Raw genomic sequence first — 11,069 nt, forward strand, 5'->3', positions numbered from 1 at the left:
TCTTTAATTTATTAATATAGCAGGAACTTTTTTACTGGTGGAAAATAACAAACCCAAGGTAAAGTTCGTGATATTATTTGCCAATTTTAATGTTCGTGGGAAAAACCCAACTTTTTGAAAGTTCGATGATATTAGGTGTCAATATCCCTTTATAAACTTGAGAAAGAATTTTTTTTATAATTTTTTCAGATTTTTTTAAATCTTTTACGAAGTTTTAAAAAATGCATTAAAAGGACGCACAATCGCGGAGGGGCGAGTGGGTGTCACTGCTAGCCCACGTCACGCCATGTGGGCTGACGCATCATGCTACTACGGAGAGCACGAGTTCAGCGACAAGCAGCTGCCAGTGCCATGCCGACGGCACGGACAATGCTCTCCCTAGTCCCCGACAACAGCGTTGTGGCAGTGGACATTTTTTTATAAACACCCAAAACAATGGATATTTCCGACCCTAACAGTTATAGATGGTCTATTAATTATTACTCCCTCCGTCCACGATAAGAGTCCTGTCACTTTTTCGCAGTTGTTTTGTAAAAATGATAATAAATAGTTGAAGTGGACAAATGATAAAGTAAGAGAAAGAATAGTGTAGATAAGAGTCTTGTCTTCTTTATTCTCTCTCTTACTTTATCATTTGTCCACTTTAACTATTTATTATCATTTTTACAAAACAAGTGCGAAAAAATGAACGAGACTCTTATTCGTGGACGGAGGGAGTATATCAGGAAGTAATTTTTTTATAAATATCAATTTTATATTACCATAGTATATTGATTTATTTATATATTGAACATTATTATTGGTATTCATATGTTATATTCTTTCTCCAACCAGTTTGTACATTTTGCTCTGATTAAATTTTTTACCCATTTCCTCTTTAGTGACGGAAATTTTGAAAAAAAATAAGTTGTTTATATTTAAAAAAATACTTATCTCAGTAATACAAGACCAAATGGACCTGTAGCATTTTAATTGAGCCATAAAAATTAGGTCTGGTAATATTTTTGCGTCTCTATAACTAAAACTAAATGGGCCTCTAATTTAACTTGGGTCACTAATGTCCCTTTTGGGCGGAATACCACGTTTGTAAAACAGAGTTCCAAACGAAAAAAACTACTCCCTTTGTCCCTTTTTAGTAGATGCGTTTCTTTTTTTCACGAGATTTAAAAAAATATTTTAAAAGAGTTAAGTAAAATAAGAATAAAATGGGTAAGAAAAAAATAGAAAGATGAAAAAAGACTAAAGTAACAAGAGCAAGTATTTTTTGCCAAAAAAATAAATTAACTAAGTTAGAGTGGAAAAATCCAAAAAGGAATACTACTATTTAACTGGGACGAAATGAGTATACTTTTATTTAATTTGCAAACAAAAAAACTACTATATGCCCCCTCCATGAATTAATTTGCAAACAAATTACAAACATATTCTCAAGAATACGAACTAGATGATTACTCCCTTCGTCCGAAAAAATAAGTATATTTGGGACAACATGGAACTTAATGATTGGTAAAACTAAGAGAGATGACAAGAAGGGTAATTAAAATAGTGTTAGTGGATAGTGAGACACACATTGTTATTAGTGTTTAATGGTGGACCATGTGGTATAAGTTGTAAATAAATTGATATATATGGGTAAAGAGTTTGGGAGAATTTTTTATAAATGGAAAAGTGAGATTTTTATGAAAAGGACAAAAAAGAAAAATATCCTTATTTTTATTGGACGGAGAGAGAATAATAATTATTTAATGTTACTTAATTTTTATGTTACTTATGGGACGGAGAGAGAAAAATAGTCCTTCCTCCGCCTCTCCGGCCCCTCCCTGGAGTCTCGACGTATTCTTGTACCGGCTCCGATTACGGGGGCGGTACAGGGGGCTCCCACCGCCTTGGACCCAAATCCAAATCCAAATCCAAATCCAAATAAATCTGCTTGAATGTGAAAGTATCAAAATCAGCCAGAGATGGGGTGGACAGGACGGTGAGAGTAGTGGTATCCATGCGCGGATTGTTGACCGCGTCCATGTTGGGCAAGTACTCCTCATACGGCGATTGGGGACGACCCATAGTCCTCTGAGAGAGGACTGACCCCGCAACTGGGGTGGAGGGGAAGGGGCCACTCCACATCTGGGATGCGTGGGGAGGGGCACCCCACATATGGGGTTGAGGGGGAAAGGCACTCCATGTCTAGGAGGGAGTGGGGGGCACTCCACGGCTGGTGTTTGAAAAGAATAATGATAATATGTAATGTATTTGGTGTTATAATGTTTGGTCGTTGGTGAAGAATATTATTAACAGCAGTTTGATAGTGATAATATGTAATGTATTTGGTGTTATAATGTTTGGTCGTCGGTGAAAGAATATTATTAAGAACAGTTTGATAGTGTCATTGTCACTTTTTGTAACTTATGTGCATTATTGTATAATAAATTCTATCACCACAAAATAAAAAATAAAAATACAGTACATAGTTTCTACCAGAACAAACATTTGCATCCACATTTGAGTGCGATTAGCGTGCAAAAAATCAATACTCCCTCCGTCCCACAATAACATACACTCTTTCTGTTTTTGTCCGTCTTATAAAAGTATGTACTTTTTAATTTTGGAAAGTTTTTTTCTTCTAATTAAGTGAGACTTATTTCCGCCTAACAATACTTCAATTACTTTTACTTATGATATCTCTTTTACTTTATTAATTGTGCATCATGTACAACAAAAAATATATACTCTCGTAGGACGAATGCCGTGGAGTAGTATATTTTATCATTGATACACGTTACAAATCTTCATAAGACATAGTATTAATAATTCAACATTTATTTATGCAAGGAAAAGAGTACTACTAATTCATAATCTCCAAATTAAAATGTTCGTTATTTGATCAATTCCAGTAGATGCCTTTACAAGTTCGAACATACTATACAACTTCAAAACTAGTAGTGCCTTTAAATACACTATTATTTCCTAATTACAGTAGATGAACGCTCGTTAAAAAGAGTACTACAATTCATTGTTGCCCGAATGGATAACGGAGTTGGTTCCGAAAGGACAGAGTTGCAATTGCAAGAGTAATTATACGATTCATCGCTCACTCCCAAGGGGGGACCACCTGCCAGCAGCAGCTCTGCAAATGGCATTATTAATCAATCCAAAAAAAAGAGAGTAATAAAGACAATATCAGCATGGATAACTAATTAAATACAGTAAATACATTCAATAACTAAACTGCACAACCAATTAAGACCATCGAATGCCAAACTTAATATGTGTGGCCACAGTTAATCTTGGCTCCCAACAGCAAAATAATGAATAAACCTACCTTCGTTTATTCTATCAGATTACTCAAACCTCCAATTTAGGGAGTAGTACTAAATAAAAGTGGAAGTTATGTTTTATGGATTAGAGTAGGGAAAAGAAACCATGAAACTCAGGATGGATAGCGCCAATGAGGATCGGGAATCGAAATTGGTGGTGGCGCTATCCCTCCTGAGCTTTACGGACTCTCCATACTTGCTGGCGCCGTACTTCAAGAAATTTTAAGTGTATGCATGAAATTGGAGAAATCACAAGCCAATATGAGTGTGTTTGTGGTGAAGGAAAGGGGAGTATATGTGATTGTGTTGTGAGGGAGAAAATAATAACTAACGAGAATGGTGGGTGTATTTATAGTAATTTTATAGCATGCGTGGAAGGACGATGTGATTTTATAGTACTAATAATATTTTCGATATTTTATTTTAATTTTTCGAAAAATGAATACTCCACTATAGATACTATAAATAAAAGGTCCCAGTCGACTACGTACGTTTCTTTTCATCTGATTTTGTAAATTGCAAGTTTTCCTGCTCGAAAAAATGGCTACTATTTATTTAACAACACATGCACATATTTTGAATTTATGTAATGGTTGAGTCGTATTAATTTTTTAATTATTCTATTTTAATTAAGTTGTCTTTTATTGTAAAAATTAATATACAGTATTTATTTTGTTCATATTTTATTCTCTTATATTTATTTATTTTATTATCTCGTTTATTTTCTAACTCTATTTATTTCATTAAACACCCTTAATTTCAAAGTTATAAAACAAAACATTTCAATTACTCCTCCTGTCCTTAAGAGCATCCTTAACCCTGTCCCGAATTTGGGCCGCAAGTCCCCTCCACGTCATCATTCCCTCAAATTAGGGGTTCCAGGCCACAACTCCATTAACACCGCAGGCCACAACTCGGGCCACAACTCAGGCCACAACTATTCATTTCACAACATATTTTAATCGTAAAATAGAATACGTTGAACAATTAAAATCGAGAAAATTCATTGTTCAGTCAGAAAATAGGAAAAGAAAATTACAATTCCTAGAAAAAAAAATTACCAATACTAGAAAAAGAAAATTACCAAACCTAGAAAAAAGAAAATTACAAATCCTAGAAAAAAGAACTACTTTTTCTTCATTTGTGCGTGAAGGTATTCGATCATCTCACGGTGCAATTCGAGCTCGTACTCCGACATTCTCGAGGTATCCCTTGATGTCAACTCCGTCAGCTGGCCCATCCGCAACGTAATACTCATATCCGACATAGAGTCTGATATCTTGTCCAAGGAAGGATTGGGTGGCGGCGGCGGCATAGCGGAGTAGCTTGCAGTTGCCTTCCCCTTTGCTTTCCTCTTTGTCGCCTTTGTGCCCATCGGACGGCTTTCAGTACCAGGAGATGAGAGGAAGAAGTCATCGTCTGTCACGTTGAGGTCGATTGGCGGACCTCCTTCGCTCGAAGTGTAGTCTACGGCGGAGACTTTGGTCTTCGCCGCCGCTTCAGCCCCACCAGTGTACTTCGGGCTCTTCTCGACAAGCTTCCAAACGTCGAAGTACTTGAAGTGCTTCTTCCCGTCAGCGAAGTAATTTGCCTTGGCCTTGTCCACAAGGTCCATCTCGCTGTGCCCACTCGGCCACATCCGGACTACGTTAGTCCACTTGCCATTCCACTTGTTAATCTTCTTTTGCACCCGACCCCAATGTTTGCGTAGCTTCACGTAGGAACGCTCGAACGAGCCTTCGGGTCGACCAGCGCTGTACTTATCAGCAATCCACACCTAGAACACTTTGCTGCTTTGCTGGTTGCCGACCACAGCGTCCTCGGAGACGTCGACATAGTTCTTGGCCAGCCACATTGTCTCTTGCGGACTATACTTCTTCGGCCCATCCTCATCGGCAACCTTGCCCTTGCCCTTGCCCTTGCCCCTCCGTTGAGCGGGCTCCATATCACTGATATCGTACTCATCAGTGCTAACTGGCGATTCCATGTCCATATTGGTAGGCAGCCCGGGACTAGGCGGTGCATCTGGATCGGGTGTCGGCGGCACTTGCCAGTTCTGGGAGTTCACGAAATCGTCCATCTGGCGTTGGTCGCTATTAAACCAATCCATAGAATTGAAAAAGTGTTGAAATGCTAGAGGATTGAGAGTGAGAGTTTGTGTGGAAGAGTAATAAAAATGGAGAACATATAATGTACAAATAGAAAAACAAAAAAAAAATGCAAAAAAAAAAAATTCGTGGGGACTTGCGGCCCGGCCCGAACGCAATTAACGCCGGGACGGGCCGCATGGGATGCGGCACGGGCACGCATAACGCCGGCCGGGACGTGACTCGGGAGCGGCCCAGGGACGCAACTGCGTTCTCGGGACCGTCCCGGGCCGTGACTCATTCCCCTCCAACTGCGTCCTCGGGACCGTCCCGGCCCAGCAGCGTTATTGATGCTCTAACAATAGTAATATTTTTCAAATTTGGTTTATCCTACAAAATTAGCCAAGTTTCATTTTTGATGAGATTTTCTTTTTTATGAGGTGGATCTCAATTTTTTACTAACAATAATATATAATTACTTTTTATTTTTATCTCACTTTGATTGTAATAGTTTTGATACAAAATTAATATTATTACTGAAATTCCATTTTTTATAGGACTAATTTTGATACAAAATTAATATTATTCCTGAAATTCCTTTTTTTATAGGACAGATAAAGCATAATACTACTATAAAAATAATAGTCCTATTTTTTTTTAATTCACATACTGCATTTGGGAATCGTATCGGCCGGATAAGATCTGACTAGGGGTGGTTCGGTACGGTATACCGTACCGGGAGTGCCATACCGTATACCATACCGAAAGTTACGGTATGACAAAAATCATACCGATACCGTACCGTAAGTTTCGGTATACCGAAGTTCGGTATACCGGAAATTCGGTATGACAGTTTTCCATACCGTGTTATCGGTATACCGTACCGCATTTCGGTATCCGTACTTTTGCGGTATACCGAACTGTGATATGGCATTCCGATATACAGTTATACCGTGTTTTGCGGTACGGCATACCGTTATACCATTATACCGTGAAAAAATCTATTATATCCAAAATATTAAAAAAAAATCTAGTTTTAGACTACTTCAAAAAATAGGGTTCCCAATTTTGATTCTTTTATTTTTTTATAATAAAAATCTTGTTTTTTAAAATTTAGTTTAAATAATATATATAAATATAGTATTTATATATTATATATATATCAATCGGTATACCGGTATACCACGGTATACCACGGTATACCGAAGCATCGGTATATACCGAATCTTCGGTATACCGGTATATACCGGCATACCGAATCTTCAGTATACCGCGGTATGGGAAATCTAATACCGTTACCGTACCGATCTCTATCGGTACGGTATCATACCGTACCAAAAACTACGGTATACCGAAAAAACGGTATTTTCGGTATTTTTTCGGTACGGTAAGTCCGGTATTCCGATATTTCGGTATAATTCCCCAGCCCTAGATCTGAGTTGTGTAATCTGAATATAGACTTGTATGGTCAGTAGTCACATTAAAAAAAAAAAACGAAACAAAAAAAACAATTCTTTGCTTCATCATTACTTCCCCCTTTTCGACTAATCTTTGGGCTAAGCTTAAGGTTTGAATTTCGTTGATCAATTTGACATTTTAGATCTAATCTAATCTATATATCCCATTCTTGACTTTATTGATAATACCTCACCCATATGGTAACAACCTAACCGATATTTATTCAAAACTCTTTACAAATTTCTAAAATTGTCATCTTTGTTAAAGAAAATGTTACAAAATCCAATATAAAATTCTCCTTCAAATCTCTAACATTTTCACACTCAATACCTATTACTTTAGTTGGCATCTTCATTCCAAAATCATTCTACTAATTCCACCACGCCTTTAAACTCTTTATCTAATTTTTTTGACATCTTTTTCTTCACTATGTTCTCCATTAAATATTGGAAAGTACAGCCTATACAAATATGAAAATGAAAATTGACTAGACAGAAACGAGAGATAAATGAGTGTAGAGCTCTTCTTATATATTTGGTGGGAGTTACATCTCACAAGTTTGAATAGACCTATGCCAAATATCTGGTATTAGTCCTATTTTATGACCACATTTCACTACCCACTTTATATTTTACGTCGTTTTCGGTGTCGTTTGAACTTACCTACAAATAAAAACAAAAGATTAAATATGAAATATTTTGTTTTCGACGACACGAGATTTTTATGTAGTGTTATGTTGTGAGTTATTGAAGAGAAAATAAAATAAAAGAAAGTGAAAAGTAGAGATAGTGTTATTTTCAATTGAGAAAAATTTTACTTTTAATGTGAAAATCCTAAAAGAAAAACTAAGGCGCCATGACTCGTATTGCGATGCCGTTATCCACAAACAACTCAAATTTGATGCGTTTTATTAGCACTAATGAATGATTATTATTTAATAGGTGATTTTAGACTTTAAACAATATTTTTTTTATTTTCTATAATACTATGTAATTTTGATATTTTAATTATATAATTATAATCTAAATGAATTTTGTGATGTTAATCAGAGTACATATAAATATATTAAAAAATATAGGATAGAGATCTGTGAAAAATTTAAGGGTGGTGCAACCATACATGCATGATTTTATAGACTGAAAATAAGTGCGTCGTTCCTGACATTTTATAACTCAATTTAATCGATAAAAATAAAAGAGAATTCAATTATATCATATTTTATTTTGAATGAATAAAAGGCTCGAACCACAAACGGCGGTGAGTATTACCAGTTTTCACCCAACAAAAAACGAACAACAAAATCACCAAAACAAAAACGAACATCTAGCCAAAAAACAAAGATACAAAAGAAAACGATCGACAAACCACCTCCCGCAAACAAAGAAAAGGCAACACAAAGAGACAATAAGCAACAACAACACCAAAAGCCGAGAGCTATCCCAACTGTAAGCAAAAGAGGGCAAAAGAAGCGAGACGAAGTTCATCTTTATAACATTGGCAAGTGGTATTGATTCTTTGATAACTTTCCAACTATTTTCTAGCTTTGACCAATTCGTTACACATTTCTCCTTATAGGAAAAGAAAGTCCGGGTACCATCCTGGTTGTAGAATGTCTTGAAACTTTTATTTGTGTCTTAGAAACTTTTATTTCCAATTCACAATCGAGTGGGATGCATGCCATGATGAACACTGACAGAGTGACAGGTAACATAAATTTATTAGTATTTAAATATAAATTAAAATTAAAAATTTATTTATTAATTATATATATTACTTAAAAAATTGTGTGGCACAGTGTAACTGCATTATTATGTTGAAATCTGTACACGTACCCAAAATTGCCTTAATTTAGTACATGTGCATGCAGATTAGTTATACGCACTCTATTTAAAAATAACTTCATGAAAAAGTTACACACACTTGAGAACCACGAGGCAGACTTTACTTGATTGAGAAACTATCAATATATTATTTCGAATTTGACTGAGAATAAAAATTTATTAAACATGGGAAAAGATATACTAATTCAACAATCTTCAGCAAACCCCTCCAAATGGGTGGGGGATTTGCCGACTCTTGGTGGTAATTAAATCAAATTTATATTCACCATACAACGTCGAGGTAATAGTCTCGTGATTAGTAATTTATATAATGTTAATCATTAATTAATAGCCCATTAACAGTCCGATTTTTTTGCTAATCTAATTACTCATATTAAGAAAATAGGAATTTTATTTTTACAATTTCACTCACTATCATAACAAAAGTAAAATAAAAGTAGTGATTTATTTAGAGACATAATGTCTCCATGACATAATACCCTTATGTCACTTTGACATAGCTATATTTTATATCATGACTAATTTATCCTAATGCTATATTAAGTAAATTTAAACCATTAGATTATGATTGTTTCACATAAAATAAAATTCTTAATACACATTAATACACTTCTTTGGATATATACGTACGACAAGATTGGAATATTAAAAAAAATACTCCGTATTTAGTTATCTAATATTAATAATTTTAACTTGTGTATAAAATAAATATGTTATCAATTTTTGAAAGCAAAACGTTTTCTTTCAATAAAAAGTATACTGTCAAAAAAATTAATATTAAATTTAAATTTTATTTATCAATACCAAATTTATAACATAATTTTCAATAAACAAATATGAAATAGTTTTAATATTCCATGGAGTTTCTTTTTATAATTTTCTTATTAATCATAATCTATAATATATTATTACAACTTTTTTTCCTATTAAATTCAAATAAACTTAATAATTCTATCTTTTTGGCATTTTCAAACCTTTTATATTTCTTTTAATTCAACGATGATAAAACTTGTAATTTTTTTTACAATTCTTTATATTTTAGTTATTGTTATGAGAAATTGAAATTATGAATGTGCAAAAACACATTATGCATTGGAGTTATAGCCTGATTTATATAGAGTTTTGTGATTTATTCTAAAATGATTGTAGTTTTTCTTTTAAATTTGAATTTAAGATATTGGAGTTAGATTTAAGAATGGAAAAACCACAGTATGCATTGGAAATTGATTGTAACTTTAAAATAAAAAATTGTTAAAAATTTAAAAGTGAAATTAATCTTATGATTTTCTTAAATTAAAACAGTAAACTCAATTAGTATTAATATGCCATGTATCAAATATAGTATATTCAATGAAATAGTGAATCAAGCCTTAGAATTCTAATGTTTTAGAAAAAAGGAGAAAATTTTAATTATATGACTTTAAAATGCTAAATAGATTAGTTAAGAATATGTAACTTTTTGTCGGAGGTTTGATGCAACGTTCCAATACCAAAGGATTTAGTTATATTACAATTTTAAAAAGTAATGAATTAAAATCAAAATCATAAACTTAATTAGTATGAACAAGTAAAATATCAAATTTTTAATTTTGCAAAGTTTATCTAATATCATAAAAAGAAAAAAAGAAAATATTAAATAATATTTAAAATATTAAATAACTGAGTTAAAAACACGTGATAAATTTTAAATAACTGATTTAGAATATTTAAATAACTGTCATTGGAGTACTTTTTATTGAGATTAAACATAACATACCAAAAATTAATGAAAAAATTAGTGAGATAAAGAGAATAAATTGTGAATAAATTTGCAAAAGAATACGTTAATTTAGTTGACGGATATGGTGAACATAGTTTTAAATTTAATACTACTATTTTATAAAATTACATGACCATTCAAAAATTTATAAATTTTAAATTATCTATTTTATTAGTTTTTCATTATTAATTAACGAAAAAAAGATGGTCAAAGTGATAATTTTTTCCTTTTCCTTCTTTTCTTTCATTTTTCATATTTTCAAGCGTACAAGTGAATTTTTTTAAAAAAGGTTAAGAATCAAGAGTGGTAAAATTGTAAGTGGGTCCCAACTACTTCCATTTATATCTTGTGTAATTAAGCATTGAGATCTTAATTAATACTCCTATATATAGATAATCATAAATGCAAGGGCAATGGAGTATATAGACACACAATAATTTTAATTAAAAATAAAATATAATGCATAATTACTACTTTAACCTCATTATGTCTTTAACATTATGTCTCCAAAACATTTTTGAAAATAAAAATAAATTTAAAACAATAACATAATTCACCTGTCATTTTTCTTAAAATGGAACACTTATTAAGAATACAACTAAAAAAAACA

At 33.1% G+C, this 11,069-nt stretch overlaps 1 long non-coding RNA gene across 1 annotated transcript; it reads right to left on the reverse strand.

Moving 5' to 3' along the window:
* Positions 1–2,850: 2,850 nt before the first annotated feature.
* On the reverse strand, positions 2,851–3,646 carry LOC148933426 (uncharacterized). Its single transcript, XR_016135495.1, has 2 exons — positions 3,320–3,646; positions 2,851–3,124 (listed from the first exon to the last, which is right to left on the reverse strand). It is a non-coding gene; the product is annotated as an uncharacterized LOC148933426 (long non-coding RNA).
* Between the last annotated feature and the right edge of the window lie 7,423 nt (positions 3,647–11,069).

The sequence above is a fragment of the Salvia hispanica genome, chromosome 1 (assembly GCF_029641045.1).
Source record: "Salvia hispanica isolate PSC_SH4W2 chromosome 1, Shi_PSC_v1, whole genome shotgun sequence".
Lineage (NCBI taxonomy): Eukaryota > Viridiplantae > Streptophyta > Magnoliopsida > Lamiales > Lamiaceae > Salvia > Salvia hispanica.